Source organism: Ursus maritimus, unplaced genomic scaffold (genome assembly GCF_017311325.1).
Source record: "Ursus maritimus isolate PB19 unplaced genomic scaffold, ASM1731132v1 scaffold_18, whole genome shotgun sequence".
Lineage (NCBI taxonomy): Eukaryota > Metazoa > Chordata > Mammalia > Carnivora > Ursidae > Ursus > Ursus maritimus.
Window position 1 is genome coordinate 38,285,143 of NW_024424230.1, and position 22,540 is coordinate 38,307,682.

Genomic DNA, 22,540 nt, shown 5'->3' on the forward strand with positions numbered 1-22,540 from the left:
TGTAGTTTTGATTTGCATTTCTCTGAATAATTAGTGATGTTGAGTATCTTTTCAAGTGTCTTTTAGCCATCTGCATGTCTTCTTTGGAAAAATGTCTGTTTAAGTCCTCTCACCATTTTTAAACTGGATTATTAAGTAAATAATTTTTTGGTGTTGGGTTGTTCTTTGTTGGAAATTCCTTTTGTATTTTGAATATCAACCCCTAATCGGATATATCATTTGCAAGATCTTCCATTCAGTAGGTTGCCTTTGTATTTTTTGTTAATGCCTTCTTTTGCTGTGCAGAAAGCTTTTCGTTCTGGTGTAAACAATCTTAGTAAGAACCAGTGATCTCCTAGCTCTCAGGACATGGAAGGGGATGCTTTATGTTCCCCCAAAAATGGCTATTTTGTAAAAGCTGTCTCCTTGGTTGCCTATGTTTCATTTTAAAATTGCATTCAGAGATAAATAATCTAAAACCTTGTTGCCTTCTGAAAATCATCTAGACAAAACTCTCTCCCCTTAATGACTTTCAAAACTCTTATCATTACAGTGTTGGATCTCTCACAAGAGAGCTCTTGATAGAAAATGCATTGTATTTTGTCAAATTCTCTTTTAGTTCTTGAATGATTTCTCTTTATAAACATTTAAAATTTTTGCAACTCTGCATGCTAAAATGAAGATCTGAATGTCTAGAGTAGTTCCAAGGGAAAATACATACTAGATGACTTTGTCATTAAAAAGACATAAAACCCAGAATTATCATAAAGTGACATTTCCATGTTTTTTACCATGAAAAACTTGGTGATGTCAATCTATTGATTATTCCAGGATTTCTAATCAGGTGCTAAGAAAATTTGATACCAGAAAATCAGTAGTCTGACTCCACATCTATCTTTTGAATCATTGAAATCACTTCAGTAACATCTCTCACTCACAGAGAGAACGAAAGTGACCAGGGAAGATCTGGGCCAGAGCTCGCAGGTACGACAGTGAGGACAGTGACGCTGTTGCCTATGTCTTGGCTGACTTTCAACCCAGCATTTCCTCAATGCTGGTAAACAGAGATAGCTTACGTTGAAACCATGTGCGCTGTTTTCTTAGAGCATGTCACATGGAGAGTTTTTGGTACAGGTTAAGGGTTAAATTGAAAGAAATGGGCTTTTTCCCTATAAAATTTCACAAAATTGTTCTTCAATATACAAAAAGATATTAAAACTTAAAGCAGTTTTGTCCTGCACCCAGCCTCTTGCTCCTTGTAAGAATTTGAGCTCAGCAGTAGTCTTTCTGGTTCTGCTCCTACTTCAGTGGAAGCATGTGGGAAGATTCTGTATATTATCTGTGGAGTTACTTATGTAATACATTGTTCTGTGCAGCTCATGATACATCACAAAACAAAAACCTCAACCACAGGCACCAGCTTTCTGATAATGCCAATACCTGACCTAAGGCGTCAGTCACACCGCAAACTTCTGATTTTAAGGAGGAAAACTGTCAGGTGTAAATCAGGATCACCCCAATACAAGAGTCGAAGATAAGAAAAAGGGAAGGAGAAAGAAAAGAGGAAGAAAGCTGGCACATGAGAATCAGAGCAGGATTATTTTTCATTCTCAGGGCTATCCAAATACAATTATGGAGGAAACTGAAAAGCAAACTTAAAACGCAGCTGGTAGAAAAACATAGTTTTTGACGGAAGTTGCCTCCTTGCTCTGAACTGGAGAGTCTTGACAGCAAATGCTTGCTGGGGATCATGATTTAATAATTACAATTGAAAGGGTTAGTTAAGAATGACTGACTGACATCACTAAACAAATGAAAGATGACGAGGGTGGGTTTTGAGCTCTAATTCTCCCATGCCAGGGAAGCATTCGACACTGTCTCTGCCTCGGTGTCAGGGGCCTGGGGCCTCCTCTTCCTGAGCTGTCATATTCTTCGCCATTCACTTATCATCTTCTGCATCTCATTGTTATCCTGTACCAATCCACGACAGAGCCAGGATGGATTTTTCTTTCTTTCTTTCTTTTTTTTTTTTTTTTGATTTTATTTATTTATTTGACAGAGATAGAGACAGCCAGCGAGAGAGGGAACACAAGCAGGGGGAGTGGGAGAGGAAGAAGCAGGCTCATAGCAGAAGAGCCCGATGTGGGGCTCGATCCCACAATGCCAGGATCACGCCCTGAGCCAAAGGCAGACGCTTAACTGCTGTGCCACCCAGGCGCCCCAAGGATGGATTTTTCTTAAATGTGTTGTTTTTAACTGTTGCCGAGAACTCTGTCCCTAACTGCCTACCATAGACAGACTCACCTTTAACTGTACATCCCCAGCTGAATTGATACCTGTTACTCATTTGCTTCTGCACAAATCTGTGTGTCAGACAAAACCGTACAAAAGGGTCTGTCTTCTTGCTTCTCTTTACACTACAATCGTAATGTGGATTATGTAAAACATTCTGACATTTTGGCAGAAAGACAGCAATTTGTAAATTGGGGAAGGGGGGAATGAACCACTCTGTATAAATCATTGATTCTGTGTTACACTGTTAGATAATCCTTAGTATTTCATGTCTGCTGTAAGGGAATTAAACTTGAGATAACTAGGAGAAGTGCTATGAGGCAGCATTTCTAAAACATACATACTTTCAGGAGAATCCTTAGATATGATTTTGTCTGTACCTGTGGCTTACAAAGATTAATACATACAGTGAGAAAATGTAAGAAAACATAAATTAAAATTGGCTAAACATTAGACAGAAGGAAAACAGAGTAAATAATCAAATGGACCAAAGAATGAAATCAGTACAAAATACATCAATGGAGTCTTACTTATCTTCAAGTAGTGACTACAAATTAGGCTCTGAGCTTTCTGGTAGCCCACATAAAGAGGCAACCAAACCAATAGTCTGGTCATTCCAAGTTTGTAATCCTGGACATGACTATTTAGGGGAATATGCAGAATTTTATTTCAATGAACATTCAGTTATAATTGTTTCCAGTTCAACCCTGTATACCCAGTGTTAGTCATACTCTATCCCTGGCAGACGAGGAAGAGCTTAAACATTCATTGCATGAAAGATAGATACATATCCTAGGTCAAAATTTGGCAGTAGTGAAAAAATAACCTCCTAATTTTTCCTTGAAATTCTTTAGCAGTATTAACTGTTTACAGTCACACTGAAGATCTTTGACTTTCACCTATCTATGGTCATAACCAGTTCAGAATGGTTCCTATCTAGGAATCATTCCAATTATGAATTTTAATGTATTTTATTTTATTATTATATGTTACAGTACCTATTTAGCAGGTCCTTATTTTTAAGGTTTATTCCTCATAAGCATAAAATTACAAGGTGTAAAAAAAAAAACAAAAAACAATGCAACACCAGTTATAGCATGTGTGTGTGTGCATGTATGTGTGTGTATGTGTGCAGTTATCTCTTAAGAGTTATAAATTCAAAGTCTCATTCACATGTAAAATGTATATGGTTAAGATATGAATTACAGCATGGAAGAGGGGAAAACAGGTCAGAAATAATGAGACAGGGAAGAAATATTTTAAAAGGAATGTATTGGTTAAGCCATTTAGAGTAATATTTTGTTTCTGATTCTCTATCAAAAGCACAAAGCAGTTTCTGAAGATGAGCATAATTGTATGTGCCTCTTTATTTGCAATAATTTTATTTTGGCATTTCAAATTGAATCACTCATTAAGATATTATTTTAGTTGCTAAATGTATAAAATCATTTGAAATAAATCATGTAAGGGGATAGGCATGCTTCCTAAGAAATGTGTTCTGAGTAGGACAAGTGTACTTCATTTTAGCAAGGCATTCACAAGTCCATTGCTGGATTCCAAAACATTTCTACTGTGTTACATTCACACAACTAGTCTATAAATGTACCAATTTAGTTCTGACACATCAAGCATAAATTTCAGTTTGAAAGTCTCACTTGACTGAGTTTTACAGGTGTCCATATTGTTCTATGATAAAGTGACATTTGGACCACTGTGGATAAGCTTGTTCTGTATCTTAAAGATGTTCACAATTTCCTTTTGTTCTGGTTCCAGTTTTGGTGTCTAGATCATCTTTCACCTATTAACACATTCATTTTACCATTGTGCCAGCACAGTGGTATATTTCATAGACTGGGTGTTTCCAGACATATTTCACCCAGGCTTCTGCACATTATGCCCAACCAACATGTCATAACAGTAGACCTGGCTTAGAGGTCACTTTTAGAACCTGTGAGGAAAGTCAAACACAGAAGCTCAGGGGCACATGCATCAACGATCAGCAGTGGTCCTCTTCTCTGTTAGAGACTGTAATTTATGAAAGAGCACATGCTCTTCTTCTCTTAAGAGAAAAGAGAATAGCTTCCTAACCAGCCAGATCAGCCAAACAAACTCTGATGATTACTGGAATGAGAGATCACATCCAGAATGACTTCATGTCCGGTCATGAGTTATATCAGTATTTCTGGAATGTTCAATGGAGGGAAAAAAAGAGCGGGAAGGAGCAAGAGATAGCACTAAGGCAACAATATAATTTATTACTAAAACTGGGACAGTTATGATCATAGAAGAGGTCTATATTAACAATCACACTGGGAAAACAAGCATAAACCAAGACTGTCCTGGGGAAACTGGAATACATGATGCCCCTACTTAGCACTAACCCAGTTACTTCCTTCGAAAGATTCATTTCTTAATACAGGAAACCCTGACAAATGTACAGCCCGTATAAATCTGTAAACCATGACAAATGTAAGTTTAAGACTTCATTGGAGAGCAGTATGATTAGTAATATTTGGTGAAACAGTTTCAGTTGCCTATAATTGAAAAGTGAATTAATTTAGAATCAGAAACTCTTATCAGCTCAAATGAAGATACCCTGAGAGGTAAACAAAGTGAAAGTAAATAATGTTATTTGTTCCACTCCAGGTATATGTGGTATTAACTCCTTCTGGCCACTAGGGGACCACTTAGTACTTTGCACATTGCCTTGAACTACTTTATACCGTTCTGTACATAGACTAAAGACAACAGGATGCTAATTACATCAGAGTCCTGTGACATCTCTTGCCTATGCAATTACTAGCACATGCTAGTAATTGATTATATGATACTGTTGTCTAGTTGCTTCAAGTGTCTTAGTTTGGTTTTTTCCAACTCATGGACTTCTTAGATGTGTGAAATCTTTGGCTCGCACAGCCAAATGCCTGGGCAGAGCTGCACTCTCTATAAGAATTGGATCCACATTTTCGTCTTTTTTTTTCTTTTTTGATTTGAATAACAGCCCTATCTGTGAAGTCGCCTAGCCCTTCCCCAAGTGCTGAACTCTAGTCTCAGGTAGTAATTTGAGCCCAGGGGAAAAAAATCAATTAAAATATTACATACCTACTAGGTACCAAGTGCTATGTATTTATATATAAACATGTTTTTTCTAATCCTACAATTTCTTCCAAGAAAGTTTTATTTTTTCCTCATATTAGAGATGATAAAACTGAGACTTTGGTTGAATTTCTCACCCAAGGTCCAAGACTATATAGATGGGGCAAAGGTGAAATTGCAGTCACTGTCCAAAGTTTATATGATTTTCCCTGTCCCACAACAGATAGGGAGCAAAGACAAGTAATCACCTGGTTCTTGTCATGATGTCCATGAACCCTAGTTTCCAAGCAGAAATGCACAGAATCCTCTCACTGAGAATTTGCTGTGGACTCAGTACAGAAAACCCAACCCTGTGATGTCTGCCTCATGAGCTCCCATATGTCCTCCATGATCACCTACTGAATGGGGAATTCAGGGAGTCATCCTGGAGAGTAGCTCTGTGCCACCTTAGGCACACAGGTACCAAGGCATGTGTGGGATACTAAGGCATCAGCACCCTCAAAATCTCACTGCCTAGCATTATTTGATATAGATAATAGACATTTTTGTTTTATTATTTTTAATTTTGTTAATTTTATTATGATTTTATATAGCTCTTATCTAAAGTGCTATAGATGGATGGATGGATGGATGGATGGATGGATGGATGGATATATAGATAGCTTGCTTCAAGGCTTGTGCCACATGGCTGCCACTATGTCACTTGATGTGAAAATTCTGAAGCAAGCGCACCAACCAACCTCAAGTATTACACTGTCATCACAGTCACTGTATTGTGCTAAGGTATCCCGTGCCATCCTAACGGAGGTGCAGAATTGTTTTCAGAAATTAAGGTCTTTGCTGATTCTTAAGATAAAATATAATTTTTTAAAAGATTTATTTATTTATTTTAGAGAGAAAGAGAGCGTGTGCCCATGAGCACATGGAGGGGCAAAGGGAGAGGGAGAATTCCAAGCAGACTCCCTGCTGAGCACAGAGTCTGACGCCTGCTTGCTTTCTTGATTCCACAACCCAAGATCATGACCTGAGCCAAAATCAAGAGTTGGCTGCTTAACAGACTGAGCCACCCAGGAGCTCCAAGATAAAATATAATTTTTAATCTCACAATGAAGGGAAGGAAAAAAGAGAATGGGTGGAGAGAAGGGAAAAAATGAGGAGAGCAGAGAGGGAGAGGAGTATGAAAGCTGCTCACAGCCCATGTCTATGGTCTAAGTATTCAGGGAAATTGTGTTTCAGTCTCAAAATATGATCAGCCTCTTACTAAATCATATAACTTACTTGGGGTACAGTCTTTCTTTCCTTCTCTACCTGCCTCCTGCTCCTGTCTCTTTAGTGACATGTAATCAACATAAACAGCACATATTTAAAGTTTACAATTGGATTTTTGGACCTCTGCATACACCCACAAAACTGTCATCACAATCAACAGAATGAACATATCCACCATCCCAACACTTCCTCAGCCCCTTTGTAAACCCATTAGAACTTCCCCAACCCTACTGCCTCCCTTGTCCTCAAGATATCTCTCATCTGCTTTCTTTTTTTTTTTTTTTAAGATTTTATTTATTTATTTGACAGAGATAGAGACAGCCAGCCAGAGAGGGAACACAAGCAGGGGGAGCGGGAGAGGAAGAAGCAGGCTCATATCGGAGGAGCCTGATGTGGGGCTCGATCCCGTAACGCCAGGATCACACCCTGAGCCAAAGGCAGACGCTTAACCACTGTGCCACCCAGGTGCCCCCTCTCATCTGCTTTCTATCACTATAAATTACTTTGCATTCCCTAGAGTTTTATGTAAATAAGATCCTATAGCATTTACTCTTTTTTCAGTCAACATAATTATTTTGAGATCCATCATGTTTTCTGTATATTAGTAGTTCGTAATTTTTTTTGTTGCAGAATTCCATTGTATGCATATATCAAAATCTGTTTATTTATTCTATTCATGAACACTGAGGTTATTTCCAGCTTAGGTATTACAAATAAAACCAGGGGCGCCTAGGTGGCTCAGTTGGTTAAGCATCACACTGTTGATTTCGGTTCAGGTTATGATCTCAGGGTCGTGCCAGTTAGAGCCTGCTTAGGATTCTCTCTCCCTCTTCCTCTGCCCCTCCCCCCTCTCTAAAACAAAGCAAAACAAAACAAGTAAGACCAATAAGAATATTCAGGTACACATTTTGATATGTTTTCATTTCTCCTGGGTAAATATCTAAAATTGGAACGGCTAGATCATATGATAGGTACGCAATTACATTTTAAGAAACCACCAAACTATTTTCCAAAGTGATTGTACCATTTGATGTACCCACCAGCACTGTGTGAGTGTTCTAGTTTCTCTGCACCCTTCTCTACATTAAGTATGATCAGCCTTTGAAATTTTAGCCATTCTAACAGTTACGTAATGGCATCTTGTGGCGCTTGTAACTTGTAGTCCCCTAATCTCTAATGTTGTTCAGCATCTTTTCATTTGCTTATATGCCATCCACATATCTTCTTTGGTGAACTCTCTGTTCAGATCTTTGCCTATTTTTAATTGGAGTGTTTGTTTTCTTATTATTGGATTTTAAAGTTCTTTATCTATCATAGACACAATTCTTTAACGGATAAAAGCTTTGCAAATATTTTCCCTGTCTATAGGCTAGTCATTTAATTTACTTAACAATGTCTTTAAAGGGCAGAAGTTTTTAATTTAAAAAAAGCGTAAATTATCAGTTTGTTCTTTTATGAATCCTCTTTTTTTGGTCATATCTAAGAAATCTTTACCTACTCCAAGGTCACAAAACTTTTCTCCTTTGTTTTCTTCCAGAAGATTTACTATTTTAGAGTTTATGTTTAGTTTTATCATTCGACTTACTTTTTTGTGTATGGTGAGAAGGATGGGTCAAAGTTCATTTTTTTCTGTATGGGTCAAGTTCATTTTTTTGTTTATGGATATCCAGTCTATTTGTTGAAAAGAGTATTTTTTCTCCGTTGAATTGGCCTTATACCTTTGTCAAAAATCAATTGTCCATAGACTCTCTAATCGGTTTCATTGTTCTATTGTGTATCTTGATGCTAATACTCTTCATTTCTGTGCTTTTATAAGTCTTCATATTGAAAGTGTTAGCCCACCAACTCTGTTCTTTTTCCCATATAAGTATTAAAATTAGCTTGTCAACATCTACCAAAAAAAAAAAAAAGCCTGCTAAGATTTTGATTGGGATTGTGTCAAATTTATAGATCAATTTTGAAAGGACTAATATGAACAATATTAGCTCAACCCATGAAAAGTGTATGTTTTCAATTATTTATATCTCTCTTAATTTCTCCCAACAGTATTTTATAATTTTTATTGCACAGATCTTTCATGTATTTTGTCATGTTTATCCCTAAGTATTTGACCTTTTTCACACTGTACTATAATATCTGAGATATTTAAATTTTAAGTCATAAGAGTCTAGTGTTGGTATATTCAAATACATTTGCAAGTAGATCTTATATCCAGAAATCTTGCAAAACACTTATTATTTAGATTTCTTATAGATTCTATGTGACTTTGTACACAAATAATCATGTAAAAATGCAAATAAAGGTTTTACTTCTTCTTTTCTTATCTGGATAACTTTTCTTTCTTTTTCTTGATTGACTGTGCTGGCTTGAATCTCCAATGCATTGTTGAATAGTAGTGGTGAGAATAAGCATCCTTGTCTTGTTCCTAATTCTAGGAGGAAAGCATTCAGTCTTTCATCATTAAGTATGTTAGCTACTTTCAGCAGATTGAGTAAATTCCTTTCTAATCCTGATTTCCTGAGAGGCTTTGTTTTTTCCTTAATGGGGAATGATTGTTGGATTTTGTCAAATACTCTTTCTAGTGAAATGATCGTAAGGATTTTCTTTTTTGAACTTGCAAATGTTCAGAACCAACTTTGCATTCCTGGGATCAGCCCTATGTGGTCATGATGTATTATCCTTTGTGTAAATAGTTGGATTTAATTTGTTGAAATGTTATTTAGAATTTTTGCATCTGTGCCCATGAAGAATATTGGTCTTTGATTTTCTTTTCTTGCAATGTCTTTGACAGGATGCAGTATCAGGCTAATTCCAACCTCATAAAATAAGTTGAGAAGTAATCTCTCCGTTTCAGAGGAAAAAATAAACACCAACAGTGTTCTGATTTTTGGAGCTATAAAAAATAAATCCAGTCCTCCATGTTTAAAAACAGTTGTTTTGTGATCTCCTTTTCTTTTACATACTTCTCATATGATATGCTGTCCAGAACCTGGACTTTATTGTTGTCATCACAGTCTTGACAAACTTCTACTCTCCTTCTTAAAATGGGACTCTGAGAAGAATACAACTTAGTAATATTTTCTTATCACTTTACTGAACAGTAGGACTTCCACATCATTTACTCTCTTCACTTAACTTTTATTAATGCAGCCAAAGATGGCTTCACTACAGAGTAAACCCTTTTCCACCATCACTGCCATAAAGCCATGTTATTGTTTCATAACCAGAGCCCAAGAAAGCCCCAAATGAAAGGATCCTATCCTTCTGTCCTTGAGAATAAACTTCATAGTGCCTTTATCCAAATTTAGAAGGAGTCTTTTAAACCACACACACAAGACAGATCTAAGGAATGCCAACCTCTTACCCTCTGGCTGGTGACTACAACCAAACATATTTTATTAAAAATCTATGAGTACAGAGAAAGTCTTTTGTTGAGGATTTCTCCAAGGTTGCCTTTATAAGTAGTCTTAGAGAGCAAGTTACTAGCCAAAGACTGGATCTAGGCATCATGAGAAAATTGGAGCCTAGGCATGGACAACTATAGTTACTGACACCAACAGAACAGCAAATCTTATCTCTTGTTTGTATGAGTCTTTTGATTTAAAGCAATAATATTTGTGGGGCGCCTGGATGGCTTAGTCAGTTAAGCCTCCGACACTTGCCTTTGGTTCAGGTCATGATCTCGGGATCATGGGATGGAGCTCCGCATGGGGCTCTGTGTTGAGTGTGGAGCCTGCTTAAGATTCTCTCTCTCCCTCTCTCTCTGCCCCTCCCCCCCAGAGCTTGTGCTCTCTCACTCTCAAGAAAAAAAAATCATTAAAAAAATAAAACAGTAATATTTGTTACTTGTACTTTGATCTAAGTAAATCAAAAAAAAACTGACTTAATACGAAAAGGGGTTCTTATTCAGTGTCTGAAAAGTAGCAAACATCATCTTGAGATGACTGAGCGTAACTGTCTCCTAATAACAGGCTTTTTGCCAATAGGAATGCAACAACTAAGATAAGAAATTCATAAGTTAACTTTATCTAAAGTTAATTGACCTTTTGGTAGAGAATGAGCTCTAAAGAAATTCAACAAAATATTTGATAAATAATAGATAATACATAAGCGTTTGCTACATAAGTGAGTAATTAAATAACAACAAAAATGACAGAATGAATGAATAGGTCCTATAATCATCCAGGATAAAGGAACAAAGAAACAGATGCAGATGGTACCATCAAATTAGGATAATTCAAGGAGGGTTTATATGCAAAGCACTGATTACAAAGACATGAGTATGCTAGAGAGGATCCATGAAGGACGGCGCAGGAATCCTAGGCTAAGAGAAGTGGAGCTGTTGCCACTTCTAGACCTAAAGGATAAGATGAGAGAGGAGGCATGGAAGCCCGTTGATGTAATCTGTACAGCATAGCCTACCAAAGGCAATAGGGAGGACAGGGGTGGAGAGTGGGTCTCAAGGAATAGCAAAGGATATTCAGTACAAATACGTTGTGAACCAGGGCTAAGAGCAATCAACTCTGGGAAGAGAATAGCTGCCAATGTAGCATGTTGAGCTTCAGGCTGTGGAAGGAGTGTCTAAATAAGTTAATGTTAATAGGTATAACAGAAATTGTTACTCAAATAGTGTCTGGAGCACAAGTACACCAAAATGTTAATAATAACCCCCCCCCCAAAAGTATCTTAACAAATTTACCAAAGACCAGTTTTCAAGCAGGTCAACAGTAGGGATTTGATACCCTTGATAGCAACCAGGAGGTGGTAGAGACCAATAAAAGGAACTTTAAAAATGATCCTGTGTTGGTATACTGTTAATCACGTTGATATACCATTGATTATTTTTAAACTAGAAACAAAATAAATTCTCTTTAAAACCTAATTTCTTAAACCAGTACAAAAGTAGGAATTCTGAACTAAAAAAGAACATAAGAGTCTATTGTACTAGTATCCAAAATCGAAGTCTCCCCCAGGCAAATTTACTATTATGATTTAATATCAGACAGGCAGTGGCCTCTAATCTCTTGGCTCATGCCTTTCCCCTTTTACTCATGTTAGTCTAGTGATAAATGATGTAGAATTTCTGAGAGAGAGAGAAAATTATGCCCAATATAAAAAGTGGTTGAAAAAGCTGATTACAGAGTCATTAGCCCCTGTGGGCTCATTTTATTGCTATAAAGTCATCATTCAAGTAGACATATATTTAGCTTCTGTGGCCTTCGTTTGTGGTAAGCAAAATAACCTCAGACAAAAAAAGGGAGCCCAAGTTCAAACTTCCTATTTTTAGTGATGTGACAACCAATTTGCTAAATTAGAAAATCCCAGAGCAGAAGCAGAGGAATGTCATCAGCTTGTGTTCCTTCTACTGTGTGCCACTCAGACCACATCTAGGGACAGGTTTACTCCTAGATCACATATTCTACGAGGGACACTTGGAATCCAACATGTGGCCAGGAAAATGTATCAAGGATCATGACGAACTCATATACACCTTGACACTGAGAAATAGTTGAAGAAACCGGACATATTTAGCCTAGAAAACAGAAGTCTATATGGGACAAAAAAAATCTTTTTATTTAATTTTCGGACTGATTGCAGAAAACAGATTGATTTATTCTCCAGCTAGTTCAAATAATTTATGGACAAACACAATTCAAAGTGAAACATATATTCATTCATTCATTCATTCATTCATTCATTCAATATTTATTGACCAAATATAATTTTTCTGTTATTGTGCTAGATTCTAAAAGTTAAAGGAGAAATGATTAGCAAACACTGATTTTAAAAATTGTGAACTCTGTATCACTTGTGGGTTTGTAATCAAACACTATCTGTGAGTGGTAGTATAGAAAGTAGAATGTTTGTGTTCCTTATTTTAATGTGCACATAAATCACCTAGGAATCTTAATAAGTTGCAGGTTCTAATGCAGTAGATCTGGGCTGGAGCCTGAGATTTTTGCATTTCCAACAAGTTCCCAGGTGATTCAGATGCTGCTGGTCAGTGGGCCATCCTTTAATTTAGCACGGCATTAAGGTCACTGTCTCTCCAATATTCTCTGATTCTATAAGAATCAGCAGATCTATTTTGTGTCGTCTCAGATGCAATGTCTCACCTTTTAGATAAAGAAACAAAATTAGAAGACTTTTTTCATCAGGTATCTGTCACTAGAAGAGTGAGAACTGACTTGGAGTTTGGCTCTGCATCCCATCTTGCTACTGCATCCTGATTAGGCTGTTTTGCCCATCCTGTAAATATAAATTGCAGACCATGTGAAAAAACATACCAATATACAATCCTTATTCAAAATCTTAGTTCTGAGCTACTATCCTTGACTTTTCCTCACACTTAATCCCGTCCTGTTGTAGCCCATGTTATGCTCTAATTCTCCAGCACTGATACTTTGTTTGCCCTTCAGAATTGTCATTTAGGGCTTTCTTTTTTCAGGCTCAACCTTGAACAAGCAATGATCTTGGTGTTTTCCCTATTAATTTTACCCACTGTGAAGACCCAGGCTTCTCAATAAAAATTCTTGCCCCTTTAGCTCATAATCAGTCTCCCTGAAACTTTTTGCCACTGCGTTCTTCCTGTCCTGAGTGGGAATTGAGTAAATCAAGGCTATTGAGACCAATTTGCCATCTTAGGTGACCCAGAATAATTTCAGATTTCCAGAAATTATTAGAAAGGCAGAGGTTATGCAATATAATTTCCAAACATATCTATTTTTGTTTTCTGTAAGTAAAAGCCTGAGGAGAATACTGATAAAACTGATACTAGAGATTCATCTAAGTAATGATAGTTATAATCTTCGGGAAAAAAAGGAATGATTCCTCATAATGTAAACTAAGAGTTTATAAGTACATAAATTTATTCAATTTTACAAGCAAGATCTCCAAATAACATCCTCTTATCAAAAATCCATCCTTAGGTGTTTCCATATGGTTTCATAAATTTGACTACTAAATTGAATAAGTTGAAAAAAGACACTAGGAAAACATAACAATCATTGAGAGAAACTGGAGTGATTTGAATAAGAATGAGCTAATTTTTTTTAAGATTTTATTTATTTGAGAGAGAGATAGTGGGGAGGAGCAAAGGGGGAGGGGAGAGGAACAAGCAGACTCCATGCTGAGCATGGAGCCTGATGCAAGACTCTATCTCAGGACCCTGAAATCATGACCTGAGCCAAAACCAAGAGCTGGTCACTCAACCAACTGAGCCACCCAGGTGTTCCAAGAATGAGCTAATTCTTAATCAGTCTAAATAATATTCCTCCACTTTTGCAACATATATTTAAATATAGCAACACAGAGAGGTGGCCATTCCATTTCATATTTATGTCCACCATCTATGAACTCTGACAGAATTTCTTGTCTGAAGATCCCCCCTCCACTAATAACTTGTATTCTGTTTATTTGCTATGTATTAGACTTGCTTCCCTCCCCTACAAAAAATTGTAAACTCTTACAGATAAAGACTGTGTTTGATTCTTCCTTTGCATTTTCCTCAGCACTGGGCACCTATTAAGGACTTAAAGAATGCTTATTGTTTGATTATTGAAGATGTTAAGACAAATTATTTTACCTGCAAGAGATATTATACCTGCTTTCTATTTGGTAAGAAGTGAGTCACTTGTAACTGGTGGTCAGGAGGCAGAAAATTGTAAGCGTGGCAGAGACCTTTTAGACTACTGTTTTGAATTCTAGAAATAAGGGCAGGGCAGAAATTCTCTGGGATAAATGTGTGCAGCCACCTGCTCACCCATTAGAGCGAGGTAGAAGAAGGAGACGGGGCAGGGTCTTTACTGTCATTTCACCATTTTGCCTATGGGGCCCACTGCTTCAGAACTACCCTGACCCATACCTGCCATTAAAAACAAAAGGGTGTGAGGACACCTTGTTACTAAGCCATTCAAGAAGAAAGATAGGCATGTGTCATATGTACTATTGTTTGTGTGATGATCATTTGAAATACTTCAAAACCTGTGAGGAATTAGTAGCCATATGCTTTCTTGTTTCTCTTTTCAACACAAAGTTTTGTCATTCACCTTCCCCATCTTTTTCTTCTCTGGTTCCTCAGCCTGTGCCTTTATGTGAGCCTTGGGCTCCATGATGTATCTGTGTCAATTTGGCTGGGCCACCATATGCAGATATTTGGCCAAACATTATTTTGGATGTTTCTGTGAGAATGTTTTTGGATGAGATTTAAGTTGGTGGACTTTGAGTAAAGCAGATTACCCTCCAGAGTGTGTGTGGGCCTCAATCAATCAGTTGAAGATCCAATTAGTACAAAAGACTGACCTCCCCCAAGCAAGAGAGAATTCTGCAGCAGAAGTCTTTGGATTTAAACTGTAACATCAACTCTTCCTGATTCTTTAGCCTGATGACCCACTCTGCTGATTTTAAACTCTGCAGCCTCCATAATCACCTGAGCCAGTTCCTTAAAATCTCTTCCTCTCTCTCTCTCTCTCCACACACACACACACACACACACACCCTATCGGGTTCTGTTTCTCTGGAAACCCTGATGAATACAGGCTTTTTTCTCTGTGACATTTGGAAGTTTTTCCTTTCTCACATGACCACAATGGCCACAAAACATTGAAAGAAGCTCAAACAATCAAATGAGGGAGGCACTGACATAAAAGTAGCCTATCCTCAGTTTCCAAACAGACTTCAGCACAGTGCAAATGAAGGAAGCAGCTGGATAAACTGGAAATGCTTCCAGTATTTTCTCCACTCTGACAGAAAATGTCTCAAGCAAGGTTCGTAGTACATGGGTTAAACTTTCACTTCATTTGTCTGTCGGGACATAAAGACTGATCTGTTGAAATTGGTGATAAATGGATGATTGAAGGGGGAAGGCTGCTCAGTTAATAAGGATGTCATGGAAAACCAGGGCCCTGGAGCTTTTAAAATGAAGACTATGGAAAAAGCGAGCAACAGCAATCAAATGTAAGAAGATCCTAACTGGTACTTTAAGACAGAATCTGCAGCATTTTGCATAGGAAAGCTGGACACTAACTGGTGAATCTCACCTATGGCATTCTGCTCTAGTTTCTTTAACTTGATTTCTGTCCAACACTAGAAAGCAAGGATGATATTTTTCATGTTTACAGGCTATAAAATGCAATCATTTTTCCAGTTACCCACTGTCTAAAAACAATTTTTTTCTCAAAGATCATTATTGACTATAAAAATTCAGCAATGGAGAAAAGAATAAATTTCAAACAATCCTTCTTTTCAAAGAGCAACATATAGAAAGATTTCCTGTACAAAATAGGAGGTCTCCCCATAATTTTAGGTGGATCTTGGACGGTTTTTAGCAAGTGTATTTCATTTCTTCACAGTTTCAAAAACCATGAAATCTTTACTCTTCCGACTGCTGACTTTGAATTTGTTTGTTCAACACATCTGTGATTATCTCTGGACAGGAAAAACAATAAAAGAAGTGAACTCACTGAAAATTCCATTTATACTCCCTAGTGCCCTTACAACTTGTCCTAATACCTCTCCCTTCCCCATCCTTTTTTTTTTTTTAAGTTTGTCTCCCAAACAGTGATAAGCCCAAGGTTACATATTATCTACAGTTTTCAAATCAATATTACCTTATATCACCATTGCTGCACAGTTTAGGGCTTTGCGGCTAGCTACCATGACAATAGATGCACAGCCTGGAACCAGTTTTAGTTAATTAGAGTCAATCAATCCAAACTTTGCTAACTTACTCATGTGAAACAATAGTATAATGAACCAAAGTCGGCAAGATGATTGGGAAACACAAATTATTGCACCCTGATAAATTAAATGTGACTATTACAAAACCTTCTTTCTAAATGAATACTCAGGGAAGGAATATGAGTCTTTAGTATAATTAAGAATATAGGGAAAATAAACCTAAGAGAGCTATTAAAAGCCCCACCTTTTTTTTAAGGAAGAAAAAGAGGTTGTATATGGAAAGGTCTTGTGACATCTTTACGAGTATTAATTTGGGAAAATAACTATCTGTTGTTTCTGGTCATTGGATGGAGTAGGCAGAAAAGCAGGACATGCATACTTGGGGGTGCCAGAACCATGGCAAGGCAGTGAAAGACCAAAAGGGGAGAGACAGATGAGCCTAGACCTCCCGTGTCTATGTGTATGCAGCATCAAGTGCTTGGATTTATGTGACCCACGGTCATTGCTTTTGGTAATGTATGAAATTGAATGAAAGCTTTTCCCCAGAACTCTGGCAAATCTGATATGCCGGCATTGGTGTTTGTGACACACATGCTGAGTTCAAGGCCTGTGATAAACTGAATAAAATATATAGCCATTGTACTCCTGTAATTGATAGAATGAGACAAACCCAAGATTCAACCTCCCATTAGTCAAACCTTTCTGTTGCTTTATCCCAAGGTAACCCGTGAATCCTATCAGAACTTTTACTTGGGTGAAAAAACCATATTGATGAGAGGGGCACCTGGGTGGCACAGCGATTAGGTGTCTGCCTTCGGCTCAGGGCGTGATCCTGGCGTTATGGGATCGAGCCCCACATCAGGCTCCTCCACTAGGAGCCTGCTTCTTCCTCTCCTACTCCCCCTGCTTGTGTTCCCTCTCTCGCTGGCTGTCTCTATCTCTGTCGAATAAAATAAAATAAAATCTTAAAAAAAAAAAAAACATGTTGATGAGAAAGAGTTAAATGGAGGATAAAAGAACATTTGCAATGCAAATTGATATGAGGGCCCCATTTGGGAAACAAGACATGGGAAGCAATAAGGAACCAGAAAGAGGGTAGAGAGGAGGGTAGAGAAAGGAAAAAAATGTTGAAGGATGATTTGTAAAACAAGATTCTTCGCCTCACCTTAGGCTAAAATTGGTCCTGTTATTCACTGTTGGCAATGAAACATCTTGTATAAAAACTTTGTAAGAGGCAGCGTGCAGAGTTCTGACTTGGAGTTTGAAGACCTGCGTGGGGGGTCCTCTCCCAGCCAATTAAATGATCTATTTGGCCTCTGTTTCCTTATCTGCAAAATGGAGTGGAGGTAGATTATCACTGAGGAAGCTTCCAACTCAAAATATCCCATCTCCAGGTACAATTTCAAGAACAGTTTTTAATAACTTACTATAGTGACACATGTTAACTACTGCTATGTACTGAATGTCTCCCAAATTCAAAAGTTGAAAATTAACCCCCAGTGTAATGTTATTAAGAGGTGAAGCCTTTGGGAGATGATTAGGTTATAAAGGGAGAGACTCATTAAAGAGATTAGTGCCCAAATAGAAGAGGCCCCGAAGAGCTCTCTCATCCATTCCACTATGTGAGGACACAGCAGAAGGACAGGCATTCATAAGACAGGAAGAGGACTCTTACCAGTCACTGAATTTGCTGGCACCTGGATCTTGAACTTCCCAGCCTCCAAAACTGTGAGAAATAAATGTTTGTTGCTTAAGCCACCCAGTCTGTGGTATTTCTGTTATAGCAGCCCACATGGACCAAGAAAACTGCTGAGTTACTTTGTTACTTCTGTCACATAATCAGGCAGATCAAGGCAAATGCCAAAGATGTTTACAGTGTGGTTCATAAAGGTATCATATGTTACGTTAGACTTCATTGCTTTATATTGAACTCTCATCTATTTTCTCATAATCTAAATCCAGCTAATTTACAGTCTTTATATACTCTAAGCTCATATACATTTTGTTGTAATTTATCGGGTACATTAACAGAGCTTGTCTTAAAAGGGACTTAAAGGTTGGCCCTGCATCTATGGGAAGGCTTAGTGTCTGTGTCTTGGTGATCTGGGTGGGAGAGAGCATTTGTTTCACTTTCCTTATTGTTTAAAGATGACTGCTGCAGTGGTAGGGTGGCTCAATCCTCTTCATGTCACAAATGAATTCTCAAATGATTTGAAGCCTCTAGAAGACAGGAAATAGGAGTTCTATTGCTTTCAGTGTCCTATAATGTCTAACACAGTATATCAGCTTTAGACAGGCTTAATCAATAGCTATTAGATGATGGATGGATGCATAGATGAAAGAATAGGTTACAGGTGGGTAGGGAAATAAACATATGAGTAAATGAAAAGTCAAACACAGTGGCATATAGTTTATATTTCTTTGCATTTGGAAAACAATGTTTTTATATTTAGAGACTTATTTTGGGAAATAGCAGTATTTTAGCTAATAGAAACATATGATAAAATTCTATACAATTTTATATTCATTTAACATATTTATACTCATTTAACTACTAAGAAAAATGTAACTAAAAGATAAACTTTTTTTAGAAGATTGCGAAATAATTTTTAACATTTCAAAGATGTGTGATGTGGCTAATTTAATCCCACCTACCACATCTCAGATTCAAATCCTATCATTAGCAATGAAATGAATTCAAACCAAGGGTTTAGTTTCCAGATATATAATTTATATCTATAACTTAAACCTCACAAAGCCAGTTGCTTCCCCCCAAACCACATAAAAACCACAAAGTATTTCACTGGCCATGACACCGCCAATTGGTGATGAAAAATTTGCTTGTGCTTTTGACATTTCTGTGTAAAACAACAGCTGCTTCACTCACTTGGAAGCAGCCTTTTTCCCCCACTGGGGATTCTTATCCCCAGTGGAGGTGGGTGGGCATCTTGCTGGCAATGTTGCATGCATACAGAGATTCTTAGATACTCCATAGCTGACAGCTAAAATGAACTCATTCTGTGAGGGATATGTTTTCCAGTGGAAGACAGTCAGACCTGCTTTCCTTTGGGAAATAGAGTATGAGGAGTACCATGGCCCTGTACTCATCATAGTGAGTCTAACACCCACAGTCATATGGGGCCAACCATGTACATTGTAGAAACCAAAGGCTAATACTTTAAATGCATCTTAACTACCAGAAGGAAAATTCTAGGTCAAAAGCGAGCAGACAATTTAAATCAGAAACATATCTGTGAATGCACTAGGTCCTCCTCTTTCTCTATCATCATCACTATAAATATTATATTATTATTCTCTCATTTGCCCTATGTTCTTACATTTCTAAGTTCCTGAAACTTGAATATCATTTGTTCCCTTCTCCTCTCGTCTCCCTTCTTTTCCTGTAGGTATCTTAAATCATACTGTCAATGAATACCCTCATTCCTTGTGCTCTTCAAATTCAACCCCAGGAAAGAAATGAGATGAGTTTCTTTTAGGCACATACCTCAAAAAGTTGAGCTCTTAGAAGGTGGCTGTCATTCTGATGTATTCCATACTAATTATTTCAGCCCAGTTCCTGCTGATTGCATTTCCACTGTCATCACAATGTACCTTGTGAATGGCACTCCCTTACTCACCAATTCCATACCCATCATGCAGAGTTTCAGTGCAAATCCAAGGCTAGATCTGCATGAACTCAGGATATTCCCAGAGCATGGAATATAAGTAGGAGTCAGAAGACTCCACTTTATGTATTGCTGCCACTGTGGTGTGGATCTATTAATCTCATAGAGTTGTTATAAGGAAGAAAGTGCTTAGTAAAGGGCACAAGGACTTGTTAATATTGGCTACGACAATCCAGAGCAGTACAGTAGAAAGAGCTCTGAATGTGGAGATTTCAAGTCTGCCTTCAGCCATTTGTTAACTATGTAACATCACTTAACCTCTCTGAACTTCATTATCAGTATCTATCAAATGATAACATTATTTTAGTGATATAAATGTGTGTGTGTGTGTATATATATATAAAGTATTTTAGATATATGTATACATATATATGCCTATCTAGATCTGACACTTCTCTGACTTTTCTAAATGGCTATTTCGGAAAGGCACTGGGAGTGGCTGAGAACCTGACCCCCGTCCTCGATGAGCCAAAGTTTAAGGAAACAGGTGTTATCACCCCAGAGGGGCTTGTGGCAGCTGCAGATCCCTTAGTCCACCACTATCAAACACGGCAGTGGGCTACAGGGGAAGAATCAAAAGTGAAGGTGTACCTACCAACAGGAAATCAATTTTTGGTCACCAAAAATGTGCCATGCAACAAGTGGTGCACACAGAGGGAATATTCAGATGAATTGGAAGCTACCATTGAAGATGATGGTGATAGGGGATGGGTAATACTTATCACAACACAGGTATTGCAGGAATAACTGAAGGAGTTAAGGAGATTACATTGGAAAACAAGGACAGTATAACACTTCAAGATTGCTCAGCAGTATGTGAAGAAGAGGAAGAGGAAGATGGAGGAGAAGCTGCAGATATGGAAGTGTATGAAGAGAGTGGATTGTTGGAAACAGATGAGTTTCTACCCTAGACACAAGGGAAATACTAGAAGCTTGCAAAGCTTAAATTGATGCTGGCTGTGACGATGATCTTTTCCAAACCAGAACTTATGACATTTGTATCACTTATGATAAAAAAAATTACCAGACACCAGGACCATGGTTGTTCAACGATGATGAGCAAAGGCAGCCTTTACCAGTTGAACACATGTATGAAAACATCAGTCAGATCATGTGAAGAAAATGGTGACCATTGAAAATCACCCTCATCTCCCACCACCTCCTCTGTGTTCAGTTCACCCATGCAGGTATGCCCAGGTGGTGAAGAAAATCATTAAGACTGTTGCAAAAGGAGGGGGACAACTTGGTGTCCCTATGTATCTTCTAATTTTCTTAAAATGTGTACAAGCTGTCATTCCAACAATACAATATGACTACACCAGACACTTCACAATGTAACAGAAGAAAGCATAGAATCGATCCTAATTATTGGCTCTGATTTTTATTTTTAATCTTTTAAAGATGTATTTATTTATTTATTTAAGAGAGAGAGCATGCGCACATGCACGAGCAGGGGGAGGCAGAGGGAGGAGCAGAAAGAGAGAAGCAGACTCCCCATGGGCAGGGAGCCCATGCTGGGCTCAATCTCAGGACACTGAGGTCATGACCTGAACCAAAATCAAGAGTTGGGCACTCAACCAACTGAGCCACCCAAGTGCACTGGTTTTTAAAGAATTAACCCATAGATATGACCATTAACCATATTCACCAATATGTACAATTTCTCTAACAAAGTAACTTATATGGTTATGTATTAAATTTTAAAAAGTTCCATTAAATGGCTATTTCACTGATTACCTGTGTTAAATAATTTGAGAGTATCTCTGATAATTTTCTAATAATTTCTGTATTGCTGATCTCCAGAGTAATGGAGAAAGTCTCATACTTTCTGGTACTAGTACAATGCAAAACATAGCAACTATCATTAAAATGTAGCCAACAAATAGATAGCAAAAAGCCAAAACATGTTACTATAAAAAATCAACAATAAATTTATGGTAATGTATACCAAAAAAAAACCCCTTCTTTTATCACTTTTAGAGAACATCTAATATTGTTCTTTCTCCCCCATGATCTATATTATGATCCAAAGAATCTCTTTATTACTCTAATTTTTATCAATACTCCACATTTCCTCTATAAGCCCATGACCCCTAAATTCGTGTTTCCATGTTGATTTCTCTTCTGATTCTTATAATTTTATGTCCACCTCCTCTTGAAATCTCTACCTCGATGTTTTACAGGTTCCTTGAATACCACAATTCCAGAATCTGAACTTACGTTTCCTTCCCAAACTGTTCCTCCTCAAGTGTTTCTACTGCAGCAATTGGCCAAATATCCACTCACATGCTCATAACAGAAATCTTGCAATCATTCTTGACAGCTCCTTTTTCTTCACACCCTATATTTGTTGATTATTCTTTTAAAATGTATCTCTAATTTATCCATTCCTTTTACTCATTTCCACTATCAATGACTCCAGTGTCATTGATGAAACATCCTTGCCTCTTCATTTTCTTTCTACACTGACCTTTGCCCTTTTCCAACCTGTTCAAACTCAACTTTGAATGTCATTTCTCTTCTTAAAATTCCCATGGATA

At 37.5% G+C, this 22,540-nt stretch overlaps 1 pseudogene; it reads left to right on the forward strand.

Annotated features, from left to right (window-relative positions):
• The first annotated feature begins 20,357 nt into the window (after window positions 1–20,357).
• LOC103665020 lies at window positions 20,358–21,338 on the forward strand (annotated as a pseudogene).
• Window positions 21,339–22,540: the final 1,202 nt, after the last annotated feature.